Source organism: Carcharodon carcharias, chromosome 14, assembly GCF_017639515.1.
Source record: "Carcharodon carcharias isolate sCarCar2 chromosome 14, sCarCar2.pri, whole genome shotgun sequence".
Lineage (NCBI taxonomy): Eukaryota > Metazoa > Chordata > Chondrichthyes > Lamniformes > Lamnidae > Carcharodon > Carcharodon carcharias.
In genome coordinates, this window is record NC_054480.1 from 118,975,224 (window position 1) to 119,002,077 (window position 26,854).

At 45.4% G+C, this 26,854-nt stretch overlaps 1 protein-coding gene across 2 annotated transcripts in view; it reads left to right on the plus strand.

The window, feature by feature from the left end:
* The window catches only part of slc1a6 (solute carrier family 1 member 6), a 149,942-nt gene that overhangs the window by 9,505 nt on the left and 113,583 nt on the right, over positions 1-26,854 (plus strand). For both annotated transcript variants that reach the window (XM_041204598.1, XM_041204599.1), the window contains exon 2: positions 24,341-24,528. The gene's annotated coding sequence lies outside the window, so the exon portion shown is untranslated. The remainder of the gene's footprint in view (positions 1-24,340; positions 24,529-26,854) is intronic.

Below are 26,854 nucleotides of genomic sequence, written 5' to 3' on the forward strand. Positions count from 1 at the left end.
CAAAGAGTGTAGCATTGGAGTGCAATGAATGAGGATCCCACCGCCTGGGCTGAAAATAGCACATCCAAGTGCCTGGCCAAAGCAATCTCATAGCAATTGTTCATGTAAAGTGGTGAGGGGGCGGGTGCAGGGTGGGGGGGAGGTGGGGGGGACCCCCTTGCAACACACTGGCCTGGATTTCAGGGGTGATTAGCTGCTAACAGTGGAAGAAAGCCCTTGAACCCACATTCACTGATGAGTCATTAAAAGAGGACCTTTAGAGGATAATGCTGACTCATGTCTGTTTCTCACTGAGGCTGCAGAGCGGAGACCATCAAGAAGATGGAGCCGGATTTATTGCTGCTGTATAATCGCATACAGGCAGGAGAGAAGAAGGAGAAGATTGCAACAGAGATGCCTGGCTCGCCAAATGGAGGAGCTAAACCCTCAAGACCAAGGGGCAGCAGGGCCCCCTCAGGACACAGAGCATGAGGGTCACGGAGATGTCATGTATCGGTAGCTTGCAAGACCGAGGATGTACAGAGCTCACATGCCTTACCTGTAGATAAGCAAGAGGCAGTTTTGCCAACACCTCCAAATGTCCAGGGATCTGGTGACTCAAATTTGCTACATTCTCCAGGAATTGACACCACGGGGATTGGGAGGGCATCCATTGCCAGTGGCTGTGAGAGAAACCACCACACTGAACTTCTACAGAACTGGCTCCTTCCAGGGCTCCTTTGGGGACCTCTTGTCAGACCTCTCCAGCGTCCACTCACAAGTGCATACATGAGATGACAGATGCCCTTCTTGCCAAGGCCCACAAATATGTCAACTTCAACAAAGATCAAGCAAGCCAGGATGCCAGAGCACTGGGCCATGCTGAGATTTTCGGATTCCCACAGGTGCAGGGTGTCATCAACTGCACTCATGTGGCTATGAAAGCTCCCTGGCAAAAGACATTTCAACAAATAAATAGGAAAGGTTTCCACTCGCTCAATGTACAGCTGGTCTGCGACCATAAGAAACTTACGCAGGTTTGCGGTAGGTACCCAGGAAGTGTCCATGACTCATGCATCTGCAGTAGATCACAGATCCTGGACAACACAGGATCCAGGGTTGGCTGCTCCATACCCACAAAGGATTTGGCTGATGACGTCCATGCTGCAGCCACAGAATCCTGCAGAGGGAAGGTACAACGATGCTCATGCCGCACCCAAGCATTGATGGAGCACACGACATGCATCTTAAAGATGCAATTCCGATGCCTGGACAGATCTGGTGAAGCACTCCAATGTACTCCCCAGAGGGCCTCATAGATCATTGTGACTTGCTGAAAAACCTGGTGCTACAAAGGGGGGAAAACTTGCCAGATGCTCTCATGGAGGGGCTGCACATCTCCTCTATGAGGAGGACATCGAAGGGGATGAGAGCATTGAGTTTGAGGAAGCTAAGGTTGCAGGGAAAGATGCCATAGCATGGGCCAGACAAGGCAGGTGCACGTGTGAGGCCCACATAGCCACCAGATTCCACAAGGAGGATGACGAGTTGCAGTGAGAACCCTCTTGGACAAGTGCCCTCCATCATGGGCCAACATGAACACAGCATTGCTATTACTCTCATTTCAACCATACATTTCAATCTGAGAGTGAATAGTTACACATCAGGCTCACATTGCCTTGATCCTTTGAAGGATGATGAAGCCTTGGGAGCATGTGTCTTTGCTGAGATGAGGTGCTAACTGGGGGAGAGAATCCCGGCATCAGACGTCAGAAGGTTCTACCTCTTCAAGCGTCTCTCCAACATCTCGGTCACCATGGCAGCCTGCAAGAGCCAGGAGCTGATCCACTATCCTCAGTGGGCTCATAGCTGTATGCCTTCAATCTGACAATGCTCCTCAAGGTGATCCATCTGCAGCAATGGGACAGTACATTCTGTGTAATCTCAATGGTGAAACTGGTAGGTGACACTATAGCCCAGGCAGCCGAAGATGTTCCGCAGGTGTGAATCTCATCAGAGATGACTCAATCCTCTATGTCACCTTCTTCTCAATCACATTAACATCTGGCACTATCAGTTGGGGATGCCGGCCTGCTTTTATCCTCACTTTACTGTGCATGTGGTCCACCTGAAGGTGACAACATTTAACCACTTGCCTGCCAGACATTGGAATGCCTCCTTTTTAAGACACACATTGTACCCTCATGGCCAGCCCTGGCCCTTGCAAACTCCAAAATGCTCACTCACCATGAGACCCTCAAGGTTACAAGTCGTTGCTAATTAAGAGCAAACTTCAGCTTCAGTACATCCTCGTTCCTATCCTATTGCTCCCCTCAACATTGTCTAAGGCCAAAATGTACGTTTCCAGAGCATGCTCAAAGGCTTGATTGACTGTCAAAAATCACCATTTGCAATTAGCATCACTGACCTCAGCGAGTATTTAGGTGATAAGATGTACAGTGCTGTATCCCAACATTGTGACAAGATCCTTGTGGCCACAACACAGACAATTACAGGTTGAGAAATGATCAAGCTTGTAGGTTCGAGCACCAGGGCAATAATGTGGCTGAGAGGGACAGAGCTTCGGCACCTTGAGTGGGCAAGGTGCTCCCAATTATTGGTGAGCTTAGCAGATGTTCACTTGGAAAGTTGGAAACGCGGTTGACAAACAGGAGCGCACATGAGCTGTGAATATGGGCTTGTAGCATGAAAACCCTGCCGGATGACAGAAAGCACATGGAGTTGCATGATATATGACCCTTCTCTATGCATGAACACACCTGTCCTTGTACACTACCCCTTCACCTTTCAAAAATGCAAACGAGATAGGAGAACAGCCCTACCGCAATCTTACACAGCCAAGAATAAACATGACATGACCCTGCAAATCATGTGAATGAGGCTCCTTCCGCAAGCACACTTAACATTAAGGTCAAGGTATCACCAATGTTGAGAATAATCTGAAAAAGGGGCACATGCTGTGGTGACATGGAAGCTCATTACATAGCCAAGAGACCCATGATAGTGACACCTGCGATAAGTGGGATGAGGAGCCATGGTATCGCACATGATTGACAGCAACATAGCTCATCATAAAAAGGAGGCATACACAAGAGGAGATGTGAAATGGGTTCAATTCTATTTGTATTTGCGAACAATATACACATGTTGTGAAGACCCATGCCATTGTTGTGTTCCAAAATACGTTTAGCCTTTCTAACCTTACCGCTACGTCTGGGTGCATCCTGGACATCCACAGTGGAGGTGGAGGCAGCCTGCTGACAGCTACACCCTCTTTTCTGTGATGACTTTGGTGGGCGTCCTCTGGAGCGCCAAGACCTGGAGGGCCCCGGTCTGCTTTGAGTGTTCTTCTGTGGGGCAGCTGGACCCTCCTCGGCCTGTGGAGCTGGAGGTAATGGGGTCACAGGAAGAGGGGATTGGGATCGGCTGGACAGTCTCGGAGTCACCTGGTTGGATGGCCCCGGGGTGTCGACCCTCTGGCCCTCCATCCTATGGGTCCCCAAGGGTCCCTGGCTGACTCCTTGAGGAGAAGGGGCAGCCAGAGTGAGATCTAGATGTTCTGCGCCCCCCCTGCCACGCATAGCAGCAATGTAAGATTGATGTCCTAGACCAAGGTCTCCATGGCAGCAGTCATTCTACCAGTGTTGACCTCAGTGCACTGGAATGCCGGTGCTATCACCTCAGACCGAACGCGGATGGATTCCTCCATCGTCCGTTGTAATCTGAGGAATGTCATCCCTTCCTGATGTTCCTATTGCTGCACCTCCACCAACTGATTTAGGACTGAGTCCGGCGACTCGACATCTGACTTGGCCTCAGCAGAATCCTGGCTTCCAACAGTCCTCCGAGTGCCAACGACCTCGGATGTCCCTGCCTCCGCCTGCTGTGGACCAGTTTGTGTGCTGTGCTCACCAGATTGTGACCCCAGGCCTGCTCTAGAACTAGGTCCCACCGAGGTGTGTGTCTATGTGTTGGTGGAGGGTGTGAGTGAGCGCTGTGAAAGGTTTTCTCCTGTGGTGTTCCCAGGATCCTCATCCAAGTTGTCGTCAGGGCTCAAGCTAAGAGCTTGATTGGTTGAGGCCACTGGGCACTTGGCTGAGGTTCCTGTGAAAGAAAATAGAGATAATTAGTGCATGTTATGTGACTCTAAAACAGGACAGTGCACTCACAGTATGGTTGTCTGAGGAATGAGCTAGTGCAGTATCCTTACGTGGGCATTTGTTGCCGACTTCACCTTCACTGCAGGCATGGTCCATGCCCCCTCTGTCCAGCTCAATGGCTCGGTTTTCGAACTGAGAGAGGACCTTGAGTTCTGGCACTCCACCCCCGGTCTGGGACCTCTCCCTGCGATTGTTTGCGAACTTGTCCTGCGTAAAGACAGATAGAGTGTGTGAGCAAGACACATGCGAGGACAGATGATAAGGATGTCTAGCATGTGTGGGTAGTGAGGGGAGCCATAGATGGGATGAGGATGTTATCTCCAGAGGAGATGTGAGGATGTGTGTAAGAGTGAGTGGTGATGTCCCTTGAGCTAGCAGTGCGTGAGATGCCAGTGGATGTGTTGATGGGCTGGTGATTGTGTGAGTTGAGAATGATGAGATGATTGACTTACCCTGGTGGCACAGATGAGATCATTCATCCTCTTTCTACACTGGGTGCCTGTTCTCTTCTGTGTAGCGTTGGCACTGACCACAGCTGCCAACACCTCCCAAGCTGAATTGGTGAACTTGCTGGATCTTCTGCAGCCAGAGTTAGGGGAGAGGACATCATGGCAGGCCCCAACTGCTGCAATGTCCAAAAGCGTTCCAGTGAGGAGTCACTGAATTTGGGGGCTGCTGCCTGCTTGGCTTTCAGAGCCGTGTCTTCTGTGGAGCAGTCCTGGGCTGCAGACATTGAGAACGCTGTGCACGGCTGCACTTTAAATATGGCGCCTGGAGTGAGGAAGTGGTAAGCCCATGGCAGGGCGGGCAGATCAGAGGCCGGCGCATTTCCCAGGTGTGTATATTTAATGAGGCGGAAAGCGGACGATTCAGCGTGAAAACCTGCTATTGCAGCCAGTGGGTAAAACGCCGATTTTCACACCCGCCACCACACTTAGTGCACTAAGGAGAAAATCCTGCCCGCAGTAACCGCAGTAATGTAGGGAGCACAGCAACTAATTTGCATTCAGCAAACTCCCATGAACAGCAAAGTGAAAATGATCAGATAATCTATTTCCTGTAAAGTTGTCTGAGGGATAAATATTGATCAGGACACCAGCTCTTCTTCAAAATAGTGCCATGGGATATTTTACATCCACCTGAGCCGATTTATGACACCTCGATTTAACGTTACATCTGAAAGATGGCACCTCCGACAGTTCAGCACTCCCTCAGTACTGCACCAGAGTGTCCATCTTGATTTTTGTACTCAGATCTTGGAGTGGGACTTGAAACCAGAACCTTGTGACTCAGAGGTAAGAGTGTTACCAACTGACTTGAGGAGGCAGCTGGAGAAAAACAAATATGTGTAACTGCAAGGTGTGTTGGTCGGAGCAGTGCTGTGAAGGAGAGTGCTACGGAGGTAATAGAGGAATGGCTGCCACAGAGAGTGGTATGATACCCACCTTGCAGCACAATATCGATGTCCTTGGCACCACTCCTGCTGCACACAACTTCTGCTACCTTCAGCCATGCCTACTTCCTTCAGCTGGATGGCCTCCTCCTTCCATCCTCCGGTAAGAGGACTTCCCTCCTGGCTCTCATGCCTGAATCATTACCTCCAGGGATGAGTCCAAGAACCAGGAAGGGCAGACTTCCTAAGTCTTGCTTCCATTGTCCAGCAGTTTGCTTTCTTCCACATCAAGATTTCCTGCAGCCATTCAGCCCTTGCCAAGGCCCCTTTAAATAGAAAGCCTTCGTTGGAGGCTTGTGATCTTGTTGGCCCTCTCTGATTGGCCGGGAAGCTCGTAAAAGGGATGCAGATATCATGGCTGTGTTAAAAATTCATGGCAAAGCCCGCTCGTTCACCATTTGAGTTCCTGACCCGTGATGACTTTCATTGTTTCATGGCATCAGTTGAAAAACCTGCCCTATATACTTGCAGAAGTCCAGCACATGGGACATACAATACATGATCGCACATATTCTCATGCATCTGCATATGTTCTTCATGTAAACCAACCTGTGGTATTTCATTCCCAGCACAGAATCTCCAAATCATTTCTTAGCAAGCATGCTGATTTGGCTCTGTATTATTTAGCTCTGCGGGACCTGTCATATATGCAGAGAAAGGTAACTGCAAACATGGGTTCTGTGTTAAATCTCATCTCCACACAGACGTACATATCACAAAAGAAAAGCATAGATTGGAAGGTTAACATACATCCCCATCTATTTGTAATCTCAATCTTTCACACATTATTTCCCACAGTTCCTGATAAACCAGAGTGAATTTCTAATTTTTCACAAAATCTTCAAAATTAAAGGCCATGTTTTTGGCAAGACTGGTGGTTTCTGTGAATGTTGTACAGAAGCATCCATTTCAATTACATTGCTGCCTGTTGTGAGTGAAAGGCTTAGCAGCACCTCAGGCCTCTTATTAATAATTAATTCATTAATGGAGCTGTCTGCTGCTCCTGTGACATTTTGCAGCAGGTGCTCAGATTTCGAAACCCCTGTCCTTCAATTCAGCTTTAATTATCATAGTGACTGGGCACCCACACCGTTTTCCCACTCATTATCCACAGTCATGCAGCCAGGACGCTAATGGGTTTGTTTTTTGCTTCACGGTAACACAATGCATTATTGTACCTCCATCAGCTACAAAGTCTTTAAAACATCAAACTATGCCGTCTCAATGAGATCAGTTTACAATTGGTTCCTTTTGGTCTCGTATAGTTGCTGAGGTTACCATCTCTGAACAAAACTGAAGTGCAATATTTCACAAAGCTGAAATGTGACTCTCTGAATTTATGAGTTAATCCATTCTTTGACCACCCTGATGAAGTTCTCACCAGTAATTGACCTACTGGATTTTGACATGTTCACAGGCTTCTCTCTTCCTCTCACCTCCAGAATTAAAACAGTAACAAATACAGATGAAAGTAAATCAATCCTTACAAATAAATAAACCACAAATCTAAAAAGAAAGACCATTAATAATTAGCAATTTGCAGTCAAGATACTGGCCATGTTAACATTAATCATCAATTCATGCCTCAATCTGAAGCACCACAAGGGAATAAAGATTGCAGAGCAAAACAAAGAAAGGCTTGCATTTGTATAGTGCCTTTCACAATCACAGGACATTCCAAAGCATTTTACATCAATGAAGTACTTTTGAAGTGTTGTATTTGTTGTAATGTCAGAAATGCAGCTGCCAATTTATAAGCAACAAGCTCCCACAAGCAACAATTTGATAATGACCAGATAATCTGTTAGGATGCTGTTGATTGAGGAACAAATATTGGCCAGGACACTGGGGATAACTCTTGTGCTCGCCGCTGAAATAATGCCATGGGATCTTTTAGGTCAACCTGAGGGAACAGACAGGGCCTTAGTTTAATGTCTCAACCAAAACTCAGCATCTCTGACAGTGCAGCACTCCCTCAGTGCTGCACTAGAATGTCAGCCTTGGCTTTTTGCACTCAAGTGCTGAGTTAAACTTGAACCGACAACAGTCTGGCTTAGAGGCAAGAATGTTACCCACTGAACCACAGCTGACATGAACATAAAGGCAGTCATAGGAAGAGCAGCACCTAGAATCATAGAATGGTTACAGCACAGAAGGAGGTAATTCGATCTGTCATGTCTGTGCTGGTCTTCTGAAGGAGCAATTCATCCATCACCACACCTCTGCCTTTATCCCATAACCCTGCAAATGTTTCCTTTTCGGATAATAATCCAATTTGTTTTTGAAATTGACCCTGCCTCCACCACGCTCTCAGGCACTGAATTTCAGATCCTGATCACTTGCTGTGTGAAAAAAGATTTTCATCATGTCGCCATTGTTTCTCTTGCCAATTACCTTAATTTTGAGCCCTCAATCCTTCCACCAATGGGAACAATTTCTCCCTATCGACTCGGTCCAGGCCCCTCATGATTTTGAATACCTCTATCAACTCTCCTCTCAAACTTCTCTTCTCCAAGGAGAACAGTCCCAACTTCTCCAGTCTTTCTATGTAACTGAAGCTCCTCATCCATGGAACCATTCTCGTGAATCTTTTCTGCACTCTCTCTAATGCCTTCACATTCTTCTGCAAGTGTAGTGCCCAGAACTGGATGCAATACTCCAGTTGAGGCCAAATAGTGTTCTATACAGGTTCAACATAACTTCCTTGCTTTTGTTCTCTGTGCCCTGATTGATAAAGCCCAGGATGACATATGCTTTATTAACCACACTCTCAACCTGCCCTGCCACCTTCAATGATTTATGCACATTTATACCCAGGACCCTCTTCTTCCGGCAGAGAACTGAAGGAAGAAGAATATCCCTAAACAATAATCTCTGAGCTGAAAAATTGAGGCCAACTCCCAATATGAGTATAGGCATAGACACTGTTTTGGTGCTGAAAAAAATGAGTCGTCTTATACACTGGGTCAACTTACATGCCATGATCTACAGGTATATCACTGTCCCTCCCAACATTCTTTGCATCTTGATATCCCTCTCTAATATTACTTCCTGTTCCCACTATTATGCCAACTTAGTTTAAACCCTCTCAATAGCACTAGCAAATCACTCCGTAAGGAAATTAGTCCCGGCTTTGCTTAGATGCAACTCATGCGGCATGTACAGGTCCCATCTCCCCCAGAACTGATCCCAATATCCCATGAATTTAAAGTTCTCCTTCCTGCACCATCTCTCCAGCCACACATTAATCTGCTCTATCCTCCTCTTTTGATACTTGTGTGGTACTGGGAGTAATCCAGAGATTACCGCTTTTGAGGTCCTGCTTGCTAATTTCTTACCTAGCTCCCTAAATTCTGACTGCAGGATCACATTCCTCTTTCTGCCTATGTCGTTGGTACCCATGTGGACCACAATTGCTGGCTGTTTACCCTTCCCCCCTCAGGGAGCTCTGCAGCCATTCGGTGACATCCTTGACCCTAGCACCAGGGAGGCAACACACCATCCTGATTCACCTCTGTGGCTGCAGAAACACCTGTCTGTTCCCCTAACTATTGAATCACCTATCACAATTGCTCTTCCAGTCTTCATGCTCTCCTGTATAGCTGAGTCAGCTGTGGCGCATGGACTTGGCTCTGGCTGCACTCCCTGGATGAACCAGCACTCTCATCAGTATTAGAATTAAATAGTGGCTGGAAAGTGAGATGCACTCAGGGACCACCTGCCTACAGTATTTCTTCTTGACTGCTTGATGGTTACCCATTTCTTCTCTCCCTGCATACTTTTAAGCTACGGGATGACCACATTCATAAACATGCTATCCACAAAGCTCTCAACCTCTCAAGAAGAACCACAGTGATGCCAGCTGCTGCTCAAGCTCCAAAACCTTGAACTCAAGCTGGACGCAAGAAATGTCCTGGCGTTCCCACATGGAACAGGATGTGCACTCTGAGGGTCAGAGCTGCCATGCCATTCTTTTATCCATTCGATAATAAAACTTACTACACAAAAAAAAGTCTCCCAAGCTACTCACTTTCTTCTTCTGTTGTTAGGAGGTTAATTGAAGTGCTTTGCTTAAACCTGATTATAAAAAAAATGAAACATTTAATTTCCAGCTCCTAAGACTAACTTCTGAACTTTGGAGAAAGGGAAACAAAGCTACAATACAGCCAATTACCCCATGGCTTTCCTGTGATATCACAGTTTATTTTTTTTCTCTCTCAGTGACCCTGACCTGTTTCACACTCCTCTCGGTCTGCTTTACAATGATCCCACCACCTGCTTGACACTCCTCCCAGCCTGCTTCACAGTGATTTTGACCTGCTTCATTCTCCTCTTGGCCTGCTTCACAGTGATCTCAACCTGCTTCACACTCCTCCCAGTCTGCTTCACTGTGATTCTGATCTGAAAGTAAATCAACTCTGAATAAAAGAACAGAGAGCCTTTCCTACAAGAACAAAATTGAGACAGCCCCGACCAAAGAAGATACATGTTGGGATGGAGAGTCAGGAAAAATTCACAACAACTATTTATATTTATATTTATAAATATAAAGGCAAAGGCAAAGAATGGGAAGCATGCAAGAGAAAGTTATAATTAAAGGGCACAACCACTTGCTGATACAGGGAACAAATGAAAGGAGGAAAATATTAGTACCAAATCAGTACACACTCCCATTTGGAAGAGAAGAAAGAGCTCTCTCCTGATAATTTTCTCACGTTCAACATAAAAGCAGCTTTCATAGTTAATCCTGCAATCCCTAAGAATTAAAACTTGACTTGCTATGCAAGATATATAGGGTAGCAGCACTTTAGCAAACAATGAATCATTTTACCTTTACCATATTGTAAATTCCTCATCTATGCAACTGACAGATAACATTGCACTGACAGTATATTAGATCAGATTAGAAATGTCATGTTTTTAAGAGGGAATATTATATAGAAGCATGGGCATCCAAAATCAGATACAACACAGTATTTCACTTAATTTTACATTGGCCCGGATTTTCCGGCAGCAGATTTCTACTGCCATTGAAAACTTCCCCAACTCAACGCTGCTGCACATTTCTACCAGGGCCTTCGGAGCCCAGCTCTGGGAACTCTGGGAACAGGGAACTCTGCTAAAATGGAATAGAGTTGGAGGAAAGACAGGACAAACCCCTTTTTTTACAGCACCAGCTGCCATATGGTAAGTTTAAAGGTCCAGGCTGAATGTTACTGAATGAATGTTTGTAGATGGGTGAGTGGAGGGGTGAATGAATGAATGGGTAGGGTGGGTAAGGTGGCAAGTAGGTAGGACGGCAGGCAGGTAGATGAGGTGGTAAATGTATAGGTGGTGGACAGGGTGGTAGGTGGGTGAGGTGGGTAGGGTGAGTGAGGTGGTGGTCAGTGGGTAGTTGGGTGGCGGTTAGGGGATAGTCGGGTTGGGAGGGTAGTTGGGTTGGGCTGGAGGTAGTTGGGTGGTCGAGAGTAGTTGGCTTGTATCAGTTGAGGGGGGGAGGGGTAGCCAGATCAGTGGGGTAGTCAGGTAGTTATGGGGGGGATTGAGGGGTTGTGGAGTTGATTGGGAGTTCAGTTACATAGGTAGCCAGATGTTAGACCGAGTTTTAACCTGTATAGCGTTACCTGGGTAACTATCCAGGTAAGTGCCATGGAACTGTCCGAAGTCTCTGACTTTAGCTCAGAGTTGGAGACATTCGCAAAAGGTTCTGGGGAGCAGGGGTAGTGCTCATCAAAGTTTAAACTTCCTGGAAAAGTCCCACAGAGGTCAGCACATCAGGACCTCCGTGGGGTCCTGATGCACATCTTCAGTCATCAGTCCAGTCTCCGGCAATCTGGAGACTGGAAGATTTGGGCCATTGAATACAAAAGTAGGGAGGTTATGCTTCAGTTGTACAGGGGCACTGGTGAGACCACATCTGGAGTACTGTGAACAGTATTGGTCTCCTTACTTAAGGAAAGACGTAGATATGTTAGAAGCAGTTCAGAGAAAGTTTACCAGACTAATACCAGGATGGACGGGTTGTCTTATGAGGAAAGGTTGGACAGGTTAGGCTTGTATCCACTCGAGTTTAGAACAGTAACAGGTGACATGATCAAAACCTTTAAGATCCTGTGGGGTCTTGACAGGGTGGATGTGGATAGGATGTGTCCTCTTGTGGGAGAATCTAGAACTAGGGGGTCACAGTTTAAGAATAAGGGGTCACTCATTTAAGACAGAGATGAGGAAAATTTTTTTCTCTCAGAGTGTCGTGAGTTTTTTGGAATTCTCTTCCTCAAAAGGCAGTGGGAGCACAGTCTTTGAATATTTTTAAGGCACAGCTAGATATATTCTTGATTAACAAGGGGATGAAATGTTATCGTGGGGATGGGAAGTTACAATCAGATCAGACATGATCTTATTGAATGGCAGAGCAGGCTTGAAGGGCCGAGTGGCCTACTCCTGCTCCTAATTGGTATGTTTGTATTATTTGTTCCAAATAAAATGAAGCTCTAAAGTCACAGCACTTCTCCTCAGTAGTCTTGGAACATATATCTGTGATATAAAGCTCCCTAAGAAACTGTACCCCAAGGAGTCCTCCTGATTTAAATAGCAGTACAATGGAATAAAAAGTTTGAAGAACGTGTGGCAACAGCCGGTGCACATTTATATCATCTCTTTAGTGTTTGGGCTGACAAAGTGTAAGATAAAAAGGTCTAAGACACAATTAGTTAAATCTATCAAAAGACACTGTTACACATTTGAGTCTACCATGAATACGATGTCAGTTCAGTGGCATCTATAAACATCCAGCATAACAGCACAATGAAAGTTTGGACAAAATTCCTTGTATCTACTTGTACAGTACTGTAGTGTAACCCTGGGTTTTAACAACATCACCTTCTGAAATGAACTTTCATTACTTTTGCTCTTCTAATTTTGCAATCTATCTTGCCAGTGGAGTGAAGAAACAAAATTGGTGAGATGAGGTTTGATAAAAATTATGAACCTGCTTTATTTCACAGCATCTGAACATACAGGGCAACATTCACTTCCCTGCATCAATTGGTAAAACTAGCCTTTGCATAATAGTACAAGTATAATGAACTTAATACACTTCCCCACATCAGTGGATCATCTCACTGGACTGAAACCAATTTCTAACTCTTACATTGTATCCTTCTCAGCCATTTTCTGAGCCTCCATGCCTCGAGCTTTCTGTTTCAGTATCCTTTCTCAAAAGCCTCTCTGCCTGTGTCCGTCTGTCTTTGGTGACATTTTTGAATGAGCAACTGGCAGAGTGTGCCAGCTTTCACCACCCATATCCACAGCAAAGAAGTGGCCATAATATGGAGGTCTGAATCAGAGCAAGAGGTACATTTGGCCACAACTATTATTCAAAGGTTAATGCCATAGCAGGGTTCTGCATTTATAATTACAATAAAAGGTAACAAGTACTTTATTAAATGAATAGAATTCAAATCATTTTAAGCACAACATTACACTTATTTGTAGCCATCACAATATATCAGCATCACCACAGTTTTATAGATCATGAAGACAACAGAAGAATACAGGAGGTAGCAGATGAAATTCAAAGCCAAGAAATGTAAAGTAAGAAACTTTAGGTAAATGCTTAGGTTTTTAACCCCCTTCCTATCAGATCAAATCTAAAGATTATGCAGATCCTCTTGTCGACTATGAGGAGCTGTTCATTATTAGAGAAATGTGAGTGGAGAATTACCAATGAAAAGACCCATTCCTGAGCCTAAGATGGTGGGAAGGTCACGAATGAAGCAGCTGAAATTGATTAGACTGAGAACGCTTTCCTGAGGAATCTCCTGCAGTTATACCTTGGATTGTGACTGGACAGCAGCAATCACAACCATCTTCTTTCGTGTCAGAAGTGACTGCATGCATTGGATGGTTTTTCTTTGAATCCCCCACAACAACTCCATTGATTTGAGTTTTGCTAAAGCTCCTTGGTGGCATATTTGGATGAATACTGCCTTGATATTAAGGACATATACTCTTGTCTCTCATCCGGCTCTTGCGCATGTCTAGATCAAAATTATAATGGGACCTGGAGTCATGTGGTTTGAGTAGAACCTGAACTAAGCATCAACAAGCACATTATTAGTCGTAAAGTTCTGCTTGATTGCACTATTGATATTATCTTTCTATCATTTTATTGATTGGAAGGAGGTTCTTAGGACTGTAATTGGCCAGGTTACCTTTGTTTGGTTTCTTGTGAATAAGAAATACCTGGGCAATATTTCATTGTCTGGTAGAGGCAGTGTCATTGCTGTATTGAAACAACATTACTAGGGGACTAGCTAGCTCTGGTAATCAGATCTTTAGCAATACCATCGGATATTATTGGGATTCATGAGCTTTGTTGTGTCCTGTGCACTCTGGCAATTCTTAATGTTACATGGAATCAACCAAATTTGCTGCTGTGACGCATGGGCCTCAGTAGGAGGCAGAGATCCAACTCAATTAATTAAGCTGAAGATGCTTTGTTGGCAGATTTTTTGTGGCTACCATCTCAACAAAGTGTTGTCAGTCTGGCAACAATAACTCCATTTACCGCCCGAGGCGAGTGGTGACCTTGGCCTCCAGGTCTTGCCAGTTCACCAGCGAGCTTCTGTGGCAGGGCTAAGATAGTCTCCCAGGTAGTGGAGGTAGGTGGTATTCCAGGCAAAAGGCCCGAATCTGCTGGCAAGGGAATCTAGCTGCCACTTATCCACCAGGAGTCTGGAACATTTCTCCCAGTTGATCCTGGCAGAGGACACCGCAGAGTAGACCTGCTGATACTCGCGCATACTTTGCAGGTCAACAGGATCACGAGGAGCATGATCTCCTTGTCCAGCTCACACAGAGTCAGTCCCATCAACCTTCACTGCAAGAGGCAAAGGAAATGCTGCACGCAGATTGCGTATAACTGGACGGGCATAGGACACCCCGATGCACTCCTCTCCCAAAGTGAAGGGATGCCATTGAGGACCCGTTAACCTTAATCAGACACTTTGTGGCAGCATACAGAAGTCGTATCCAGGCAACATAATGCGTCCTGAACCCAAAAGCCTGCAAAGTCCAGAATGGGTGTTTGTGATCCCACCCTGTCTTCTCCTGACCTAAGGAAAGCAAGGGAACCGACAAACCAGCCCTCTAGGAATGGTGGACCAGATCCTGTCCTGGTAATGGATATTGTCTTGGATTGTCTAGCCCTGAACCATGTAGGACGGTCAGGGTGGATCATTTGGGCAAACACAATTCCAAGGCAAGCAGACATGGCCCTAGCAAAAATCTTGTAGTCTGTGCTGAGGAGGGAGACCAAGCACCAGTTCTTAAGCAGGCTGAGATCACTCTATTGGTCAGCAAGACAATGATGGCCCTGCATCAAAAGAGGGGCATCACCACAACTGCCAGATATTCTCCCAGTCGTACTGCTAGACTAATTGCCAATGGAGAATGTCTTCAAGGTGAAGGTGAGACTTTATCTTCACATCTTCACATCCATCTTCACCCAAGAGATTGAGGATGAAGGTGTGGAACTCGGGGAGAGAGACTGCGAGGTTCTTGAGCAAATTGATATAGGAAGTGACAAGGTATTGGAGGTGTTGGCAGGCTTAAAAGTGGACAGATCTCCAGGTCCAGATGATTTGTGTCCCAGGCAAGGGAGGAGATCGCAGGGGCTCTGAACCAAATTTTTAATTCCTCTCTGGCCACGGGGGAGGTGCCAGAAGACTGGAGAACAGCTAATGTGGTTCCGCTATTGAAGAAGGGTTGTAGAGATAAGCCAGGGTACTACAGACCAGTGAGTCTCACGTCAGTGGTGGGGAAACTATTGGAGAAAATTCTGAAGGAGAAAATCTCTCTCCACTTGGAGAAGCAAGGTTTGATCAGGGATAGTCAGCATGGCTTTGTCAGAGGGAGGTCATGCCTAACAAATTTGATTGAATTTTTTGAGGAGGTGACCAGGTGTGTAGATGAGGGTAGTGCAGTTGATGTAGTTTATATGGATTTCAACAAAGCCTTTGACAAGGTCCCACATGGGAGACTTGTAAAGAAAGCAAATGCACATGGGATACAGGGTAATTTGATAAGGTGGATTCAAAATTGGCTTAACTGTAGGAGACAGAAGGTGATGACAGAACACTGCTTTAGTGACTGGAAGCCAGTGTCCATGGTATACCACAAGGATCTGTGCTGGGTCCCCTATTATTCGTCAATTATATAAACGATACAGATGACTAAAAGGGGAGTAGGATTAGTAAGTTTGCGGATGACACAAAGATTGGCCAGGTGGTTAACAGTGAAGTTGAGTGTCTTGGGCTACAGGAACATATAGACGGGATGGTCAAATGGGCAGATAAGTGGCAGATGGAATTTAACCCTGAAAAGTGTGAGGTGTTACACTTTGGAAGGAGTGATTTGACAAGGAAGTATTCAATGAATGGCACGACACTAGGAAGTTCTGAGGAACAAAGGGACCATGGCGTGTGTGTCCATAGATCTCTGAAGGTGGAGGGGCATGTTAGTGGGGTGGTGAAAAAGGAACTTGGGACACTTGCCTTTATCAATCAAGGCATAGATTACAAAAGTAGGGAGGTTATGTTGGAGTTGTATAGAAGCTTGGTGACGCCACAGCTGGAGTACTGTGTGCAGTTCTGGTCGCCACATTATTGGAAGGATGTGATTGCACTGGAGGGGGTGCAGAGGAGATTCACCAAGATGTTGCCTGGGATGAAACATTTAAGTTATGAAGAGAGGTTGGATAGACTTGGGTTGTTTTTGTTGGAGCAGAGAAGACTGAGCGGCGACCTGATCGAGGTGTACAAGATTATGAGGGGCTTGGACAGGGTGGATAGGGAGCAGCTGTTCCCCTTAGTTGAAGGGTCAGTCTCAAGGGGACACAAGTTCAAGGTGAGGGGCAGGAGGTTTAGGGGGAATGTGAGGAAAAACTTTTTTACCCAGAGGGTGGTGATGGTCTGGAATGCACTGACTGGGAGGGTGGTGGAGGTGGGTTGCCTCACATCCTTTCAAAAGTACCTGGATGAGCACTTGGCATGTCATAACATTCAAGGCTATGGGCCAAGTGCTGGTAAATGGGATTAGGTAGGTAGGTCAGGTGTTTCTCACATGTTGGTGCAGACTCGATGGGCCGAAGGGCCTCTTCTGCACTGTGATTCTGTGATTCATCAGGACATGTGCTAGTCACTTCCGCAAGTGCTATCATAGCTAGATTGTTTACAACAAGGATGATTGTTTTGTGAAGTGTGGCTCTATGGACAGTCCTGTCAAAAGTACCTTTGTTGGCTACATCCTCCATAGGAAGTGCCATTATGATGGGGGTGGCGGGGGTGGGGGGGGGGGGGTGGTGGTGGTTTTGGGGAACTATTATACAGAAAATCTCTGTTAATGTTTTGATTTTCAGTACTAATGTTTAAAATGCTTTGTGTAACTTGATAATGTTGTTAGGAAAACATAAAAAAGCTGAAAAATGCAATTAGTTCCATCACTAGAAGTGCAAGAAATAGAACTTTCACTCATCAAACTGATTTGGCACTGACCCTATATCACCTCCCAAAGACAGGGTCATTACTGGACAAATGCTGATGTCATTTACAGTGTCCTCGGAGTATCTGCCCTGTGGGTTATTGAACTGTTACTTTGTGCTATTTGGAATAGGGAGGTGGTTGATTGGGGCGGTGAGTGGGGGTGAAGGGCAGGTCATTCTGCCCAAAGAAAATTTTGAATCCTATACATATTTTTCCACATTTCTGCAGGAAATTGATCTCTCTGACATCAGTTGCTATGGAGAAATGATGCTATTGCTCTAATTATACGAGTACACCTGCATCATGCAAGCTTTCAATACAATGGGTATAGAGCCCATTGAACTTGTGACATATCTAGTGGGTTCCATCAATCCTGCTTTTTCCTGTGATGCCATGACTAGGTATGGGTGAGGGCCAGGGGTCTAAAGAAGTACCTGCCACTCCTATTAGAAAGCTTGAACATGCGCTATAATGGGCAGAAACCCTGCAGAAATGAAACCTCATCCAGACTGCATGATTTTGTGCCAAAAGGGATCAAAATTTCTAGGCCAGAAATTGTGTTGCACAATATACAGTGTTGCCAGGGAGTTCTATGGTTTGTCTATTGCCATAACATATGTTTTCCATCTCAATGTAAATAAGGCTTTTCTTCATAATTATTCATCATTTTCTAACAATACTTTTCCTATAACATGAACTGGTGTAAATGTGTACTCCCATCTTTTTGAATTTCAAAGTTCACCAGAAATTGGCTGTTATATATCACTTGTTCCTTAAAATCAATATGACATGACAGTGAAGTGGGAGGTTTCAGGATCAATTGTAACCTGACAGCCTTGAAGAAAGGGGCAAAAGGCCAGTTAAACTTCCCCTTAGATCCTACAAACCAAAGTCCCACTGTCTCCCCATGTGTCCCAATTTTAGCCTGTTCTTCTGGCAGGATCCTTCTTTAACTAGACACATTGGACTCCGATGATGTGACCAGTGCCCAATTGCAATTTTAACTAGAGACTTGTGCTGGGAAGCCCATTGTGTGAAGAGGAGCCGAGGATAGGAGAGGCTGCAAAAGCTTTCCCTGTGGGACTTAAGTCATTTAACATAAGCTGCCCTTTGACATGTAGGTCATCAAGTCTCAAGGACTAGGGGCCACAGATCAGCAAATATAATGAAGTTTCAGAGGCACAGATCATGAAATCTAACAGAGACCAAGGGGTATATCTCACAAACCTGACAGAAAACTGCAAGACACAAGTGTAGGTCTTCTCTGAAATAAAATCAGAAAATGCTGGAAACAGCAGATGTGGCAGCGTCTGTGGAAAGAGAGACATGATTGACGTTTCGGGTTGATTACTTTTCATCAGAGCAATTCTGATGAAAGGTTACATACCTGAAACACTAACTCTGCTTCTCTCTCCACAGATGCCGTCACGTTGCTGACTTTTTTGAAAAATATACTTTATTCATAAAATATCTGAAAGAACATTCCAAACCATTTCAAAATCACCATCACATAAGTCCAATCACATTCAACTTTTATAACATGTATAACAAGGTGCATCAATACAATCAATGAATATTACAATCATTTCAATATGGTCGATGCAATCAGACAATGGTATTGGAGTTGTCACATACATCATGTTGCACTCTGAGGTGCTTCAACACGTTTATAATACAACCATTTATAATACAACTAGCATTCAATGCAGACATTCATTTTATGCTGTACAGCCCAAGGGCCTCTCAAGTTCCCAGCCCCTCGGTGCACTTTGGAAGAAAGGTCTTAGACAGCGACCCGTCCCCATTGCGCCTTTGCGGCGGCTGCCCCAAGCTTTAGTGTGTCCATCAGCATGTAGTCCTGCACTTTGGAATGTGCCAGTCTGCAGCACTCGATCAGGGACAACTCTTTGCGCTGGAAGACCAACAAGTTTCAGGCAGACCAAAGAGCGTCTTTCATTGGGTTGATGATCCTCCACCTGCAGTTGATGTTTGTCTCGGTGTGTGTCCCTGGGAACTGCCCTTAGAGCACAGAGCCCTGTGTCACAGAACTGCTCGGGACGAACCTCGACAAAAACCACTGCATCTCTCTCCAGACCTTCTTTGCAAAGGCACATTCCACAAGGAGTTGAACAATGGTCTCGTCCCCACCACAGCCATCTCGAGGGCAACGTGCAGAGGGGGTGAGACTCCTGGCATGTAGGAAGGATCTGAAGGGGAGGGCCTTTCTCACCACCAGCCAAGCTACGTCTTGGTGCTTGTTGGAAAGTTCTGGCGATGAGGCATTCTGCCAAATGATTTTGACAGTCTGCTCGGGGAACCATTCCACAGGATCCACCCTCTTCTTTTCACGCAGGGCCTCTAAGACATTATGTGCTGACCACTGCCTGATGGACTTGTGCTCAAAGGTGTTTCTCTGCATAAATTTTTCCACAAGGGACAGGTGGTACGGCATGGTCCAACTACTTGGAGCGTTCCGCAGCAGTGTGGCAAGGCCCATCCTTCGCAACACTGAGGACAGGTAGAACGTCAGCACGTAGTGACACTTGGTGTTTGCGTACTGAGGGTCTACACACAGCTTGATGCAGCCGCACACAAAGATGGCCATCAGTATGAGGGATCCTTTTACCCATCTCCAATATTCTCCCTCCACCTGGACCCGTCCCTCTGGATTCTTACATTCACTTGATCTTTTCATTGAGAACTGTCGGCACGACATTAGTCGTCTCAATTTCTCTGCTCCTCTCACCCATTCTAACCTGTCTCTCTCTGAACTTACTGCACTCCATTCTCTGTCCAATCCTGACATTGTCATCAAACCCGCTGACAAGGGTGGTGCTGTTGTTGTCTGGCGCACTGACCTCTACCTCGCAGAGGCTGAGCGTCAACTCGCAGACACTTCCTCCTACCTCTCCCTGGACCATGACCCCACCACTGAACATCAAACCATTGTTTCCAGGATTGTCACTGACCTCATCTCCTCTGGGGATCTTCCTCCCACAGCTTCCAACCTGATAGTCGCCCAACCTCAGACGGCCCGCTTCTATCTCCTACCCAATATCCACAAACAGAACTGCCCCGGTAGACCGATCGTCTCAGCTTGCTCCTGCCCCACAGAACTCATTTCTCGTTATCTTGACTCCCTTCTCTCTCCCCTTGTCCAGTCCCTTCCCACATACATCCGTGATTCCTCTGACACCTTACGTCACATCAACAATTTCCAGTTCCCTGGCCCCAACCGCTTCCTCTTCACCATGGACGTCCAAACCCTCTACACCTCCATCCCCCACCAGGATGGTCTGAGGGCCCTTAGCTTCTTCCTCGAATAGAGGCCCGAACAATCCCCATCCACCACTACTCTCTTCCGTCTGGCTGAACTTGTTCTCACGCTGAACAATTTCTCCTTCAACTCCTCTCACTTCCTCCAAATAAAAGGTGTGGCTATGGGTACCCACATGGGCCCCAGCTATCCCTGTCTCTTTATGGGGTACGTGGAACATTCCTTTTTCCAGTCCTACTCCGGCCCCCTTCCACAACTCTTTCTCCGGTACATCGATGATTACTTTGGTGCTGCTTCATGCTCTCGTCGGGACTTAGAAAAATTTATTAATTTTGCTTCCAATCTCCACCCCTCCATCATTTTCACGTGGTCCATCTCTGAAACTTCCCTTCCCTTCCTTGGCCTCTCTGTCTCAATCTCTGGTGATAGACTGTCCACCAATATCCATTACAAACCCACCGACTCCCACAGCTACCTCGACTACAGCTCCTCACACCCCGCTTCCTGTAAGGACTCCATCCCATTCTCTCAGTTCCTTCGCCTCCGTCGCATCTGTTCCGATGATGCTACCTTCAAAAACAGTTCCTCTGACATGTCCTCCTTCTTCCTTAACCGAGGTTTTCCAACCACGGTCGTTGACAGGGCCCTCAACCGTGTCCGGCCCATCTCCCGCGCATCCGCCCTCACGCCTTCTCCTCCATCCCAGAAACATGATAGGGTCCCCCTTGTCCTCACTTATCACCCCACCAGCCTCCGCATTCAAAGGATCATCCTCCGCCATTTCCGCCAACTCCAGCATGATGCCACCACCAAACACATCTTCCCTTCACCCCCCCCTATCGGCATTCCGTAGGGATCGCTCCCTCCGGAACACCCTGGTCCACTCTTCCATCACCCCCTACTCCTCAACCCCCTCCTATGGCACCACCCCATGCCCACGCAAAAGATGAAACACCTGCCCCTTCACTTCCTCTCTCCTCACCGTCCAAGGGCCCAAACACTCCTTTCAAGTGAAGCCGCATTTCACTTGCATTTCCCCCAACTTAGTCTACTGCATTCGTTGCTCCCAATGTGGTCTCCTCTACATTGGAGAGACCAAACGTAAACTGGGCGACCGCTTTGCAGAACACCTGCGGTCTGTCCGCAAAAATTACCCAAACCTCCCTGTCGCTTGCCATTTTAACACTCCACCCTGCTCTCTTGCCCACATGTCTGTCCTTGGCTTGCTGCATTGTTCCAGTGAAGCCCAACGCAAGCTGGATTAACAACACCTCATCTTCCCACTAGGCACTTTACAGCCTTCCGGACTGAATATTGAATTCAACAACCTTAGGCCTTGAGCTCCCTCCCCCATCCCCATCCCTTTTCTGTTTCCCCCTTCCTTTTTTTTTCCCAATAAATTATATAGATTTTTCTTTTCCCACCTATTTCCATTATTTTTAAATATTTTAAAATCTTTTATGCTCTCCCCACCCCCACTAGAGCTATACCTTGAGTGCCCTACCATCCATTCTTAATTAGCACATTCGTTTAGATAATATCACCAACTTTAACACCTATGTGTTCTTTTGTTCTATTGTTTTTGACATCTTTTGATGATCTGCTTCTATCACTGCTTGTTTGTCCCTACAACCACCCCAACCCCCTCCACTTCTCTCTCTCTTGCTCTCCGCCGCCCCCCCCCCCCCCCCCCACACACACACACACACACACACACACACACACACACACACACACACACACACACACACCTTAAACCAGCTTATATTTCAACTCTTTCTTGGACTCGAACTCAAGTTCTGTCGAAGGGTCATGAGGACTCGAAACGTCAACTCTTTTCTTCTCCGCCAATGCTGCCAGACCTGCTGAGTTTTTCCAGGTAATTCTGTTTTAGTATGAGGGTGATGTTGGGCTTGATTTTTCTGCCTTTATCTAGAGGCTTGTACATCGCGTCCCTACGGACACGATCCATTTTCGACCTCCTGATAAAGCGAAAGATGGCTCAGGTGATCGCCATCACGCAGGAGTCTGGAATGGGCCAGACCTGCGCCACGTACAGCAACAGCGAGAGTGCCTCACACCTGATGACCAGGTTCTTACCCACAATGGAGAGGGAGCATCACTCCCACATGCCCAAGTTTCTTTTCACTATAGACACTCGTTCCTTCCAGTTTCTAACGCATGCCACGGTCCCTCCGAACCATATCCCCAGCACCTTCAGGCCGTCAGCCCTGACGGTGAAGGGGACAAAGGATCGGTCAGCCCAGTTCCCAAAGAACATGGCCTCGCTCTTCCCATGATTTACCTTGTCTCCCGAGGCCAGTTCGAATTGGTCGCAGATGTGGATCAGTCTGCACACTGACAGCGGATCCGAGCAGAAGACAGCGACATCATCCATGTACAGGGAGGCTTTGACCTGAGTGCCTCCACTGCATGGGATTGTCACTCCTCTTATGCCCAGATCCTTCCTGATGGACTCAGCAAAGGGTTCTATGCAACACACAAACAGGACAGGGGAGAGAGGACAGCCCTGCCTGACTCTAGATTTAATAGGAAAGCTATCTGATTCCCACCCATTGATTGATACTGCGCTACTGGTGTTATTGTAGTGCAGTTAGATCCAATTGGGAATTCCCTCCCCAAACCCCATTTTGGAGAGCACATCCACCATGTAGGTGTGCAATATTCTGTCAAAGGCCTTCTCCTGATCCAGGCTGATGAGGCAGGTGTCCACAGCCCTCTTCTGCACATAGGCAATCATATCCCTGAGCTGAAGATCTCAGAGATCTTCCTGCCCAGCATAGTGCAGGTCTGGTCAGGGTGGATCACCATTTCCAGAGCGGACTTGACCCGATTAGCGAAGACCTTGGACAGAATCTTATAGTCCACATTCAACAGTGAAATGGGTTGCCAATTTCTAATTTCCTCCCTTTCCCCCTTGTGCTTGTTGATAAGGGTGATGATGCCTTTCTTCATGGATTCCTAGCATTTTCTATTTGATTTCAGAGTTCCAGCATTTGTAGCCTTTTGCTTTTGTATTAGTCTTCCCTGCCCTGCCTTTACTTCCTGCTAACTGCAATGCTCTCACGAAGCCCTCCCAATCTCTTACCCAAGTGCCAAAGACGGTTCTTTCAGTCCCCAGCAAAGGCCTCCTGCTACCCAACATTCCACTCCCCCCCCCGCCTACCTCCGAATGCCATTTCCCTCCGTTTGCATATGCGAATAAGTCCTGGAAGTTAACATTTCTTGAGCCTGAAGCTGCCGAAGTCAGGAAGATTTGCCGCCACTTTGGCCAACAACACCAGCCCTCCACCTCACCCTCCGTCCCTTTGAAGAACTGCCACCCTGAGTTAAAATCAGGGCTTATATGTTTTATTATAAATAGCAATACAGTGCGTATATCCGTTTTGTGTTCAGGTCTTGAACGTTATAATGTGCCCATTTCAGTGTTAAAATTTATTTAAATGGAGGCTGAGTGACAAAGCTTTGAATGGAGGGAAATATGCACTTGTTTCATAAATAGAAGCTCACAGTAACATTTTGTCTGCTTCACACTGGCATTCTGTCTTCATTATCACCCACCCTTTGAGGTACCTCCAGCACTGAGAGCGAGAGGGGGATAATGAGCATTGTAGCAGCTGTTAATTCCAGTACTTTCTGATTGGCTGTTGATAAACATCTACTGCTAATGGCCTTCCCACTTCAATCACAGAAAGGCTTGGCTCTGTTTTCGGAGCTTACCATGAATATTGACTGTCCTCTGTGGAACCATTCTGGACTGTGTGACAGAGAGAGTGAGAGCAAAAGGAAAAGATAGAGACTCAACATTCCTGTACTATTTACTGCTGTTGCTTACTGAGCTGGAAGACTGCAAGGGTGATTTTGTAATGCAATTCTGTGCCAACAGAGGACAAAAGAAAAAAAAATTGAAACCAGTGCGAAGAGATTCCTGAACTAGCTTCATTTCCCTGTACGTCGTTAGCACACATACTGAAAACTTCAACAGCACAGATCAACGTGAACACACAGCTAATGCAACGGTTGTCTACTGTCCATTAGCAGAATAAAAGAGCCAACATCTGTGTCACTGCTCATGTAAGTAAGACGAAAGAATTAGTGAAATTTTCAGACTGCTGACTCTTATTCTGAATGGTAAAAAATTAACTAAACAGATGCTGGAAAAGGAACAAATTCCAACAACTTCAAGCCATTTGTTAATATTTGATGTAATGGTGAAACAATCATAGGAATTTATGTGGACTGTTTATGTTGCAGTATTTACTCTGTTGTGTTCAGTCCACAGTTCTTTAGTGCTACCTCTGTGTTTACTGGATGACTCTATTGTCACTCTATTACTGTATGATTCTACAGCACAGTACTGTGCTGACTCTATTATGATTAGTATCTAGGTTTCTGTACAATATTGACTGAATTATGTGCAGATCTGAAAGAGTTAGAGAAGTATAGTTCCAAAAATCTAAGAAACTTTGAGATGCAGATATCAAATCTATGAGAGCAGCTGGTCATCAAATCTAATAGAAACTAAGATGTGGGCCATAAAGTATCAAAGACACGGAAAACTACAGGTCACCAATTTAATAAAGACTAAAAAATTTCATGTATCATATCCATTATGCACCGAGAGACACATAACCAATGCTAAGGGAGACGAAGACATGAAGGTAATGAAATATAACAGAGAAATAAAACAGAGAATGACAGAGACTGAGAAATGTGGATCATCAAATCTAATGCAGATAGCAAGTCAGAGATCATTTGTAAAAAATTGAGAGATGTATGTTCAGAAATAAGAGACAGAGACACAAGTTGTCAAGTCTAACATAGACTGAGGGCCCAGATACCCAAATCTAAGAGAGTCGCGAGATGTAAATCAAGTCTCAAACATTGAGGTCAACAAACCTTATGGAAGCACAGAAGCAGAGGTCATGAAATCTAAAGAGACCAAGAGGTGCAGAATGCATATCTAAGAGTAATTGGGAAATGCAAACTATATAAATCCAACAAAGATCCACTTGTCAAATCTAAGGGACTTTTTATGTGCTGAAGTCATTGAATCTAATGTGGACTGAGCAATCAAAAAGAGACTTAGAAATGCATGGGGTAAAATCTGAGGCTGTAAGGTTTAGATACACAAATCTAACACTTCCAAGGTTCAAATTATCAAATCCAAGATAGATTGAAGTATGCAAGCCAGCAATATTTCAAAAACTGAAAGACAAAGATGACCAAATCTAAGAGAAATGAGAGGTTTAGGTTATCAACGCTAAGCAAGACTGAAAGACAAAGGTCACCAAATATAAGACATACTGAAGGGTGCAAGTCAGCAACTATGATAGAGATAATTTATTTGGATTTTTCTACTGAGAATTCACCAATCTTAAACCAATTACTATTTGGACTGCAATTCAGATATTGTATACATTTTGGACACCCTATTTTAGGAGAAATGTCAAGGTCATGGAGAGATTTACAGTGATGGCATAAAGGATACAAGGCTTTACTCATGAGAAGAGATTAGAGAAATTAGGACTCTTTACAGGAGAATAGAGATCCCATGGTTTAAAGGGTTAAAATATAAGGCCAGGTTGCATAAAGTTGGCTCTTATTCCCTTGAATTGGAAGGTTCAGAGGTGATCTAACTGAAGTATTTAACATTATTAAGAGATTCAATCAGGTAAATATAGTGAAACAATTTCCTGTTTTGGAGTTTAGGGATCCAGAACAAGAGGACATAATAAAATTAGAGTTAGGTCATTTAGGAGTGAAATCAGGAAGCATTTTTCCACCCAAATGTTAGTGGCAATCTGGAACTGACTCCCCAAAAAGGCTTTGTGTACTGGGTCAATTGAAACTTGCACGACCATGGTTGCTAACAGGCAGTGAGTGCAACTGGGCAGCTGGCATCTTGGTGATTGAGGGACCAGCAGTCTAGTTCCCCAACAAATGAAATTTAAAAGTGAAAAAAGAAACAGAGGAGTTATGGAGAAAGAACAAGGGCAAATCAGAGTCAGATTAGTTATAGAAAGAGAAACAAAGTGAAAGAAAAATTGCATTACAAAATTGGGAGAAAAACAGGCAGAAAGGAAAAATAAGAAAAATATTAAAACATTTGAAGTTTTGAAAACTTCTTACCAGCTGCAGGAGTGAGACTATAGTTTGAATGGTTTCCTTTCTGAACCTCTGAGGTTGAGTAGCATTATAGGAACATAAATCTCATTCTTAAAAGGGTCTTTAATGTCACTAAACACCAGCCCTAACTTTATGCGCTGAGTTTAATTTGTTTCAATAGTGCAAATGGGGTCATTTCTTGAAACTAATGGGGAGGTTGTTGTGGAGCTCCAGTTTCACGAGGCAACTGAGTGGCCCAAATCATCCAGCAATTTATGGTGATTTGCAACTC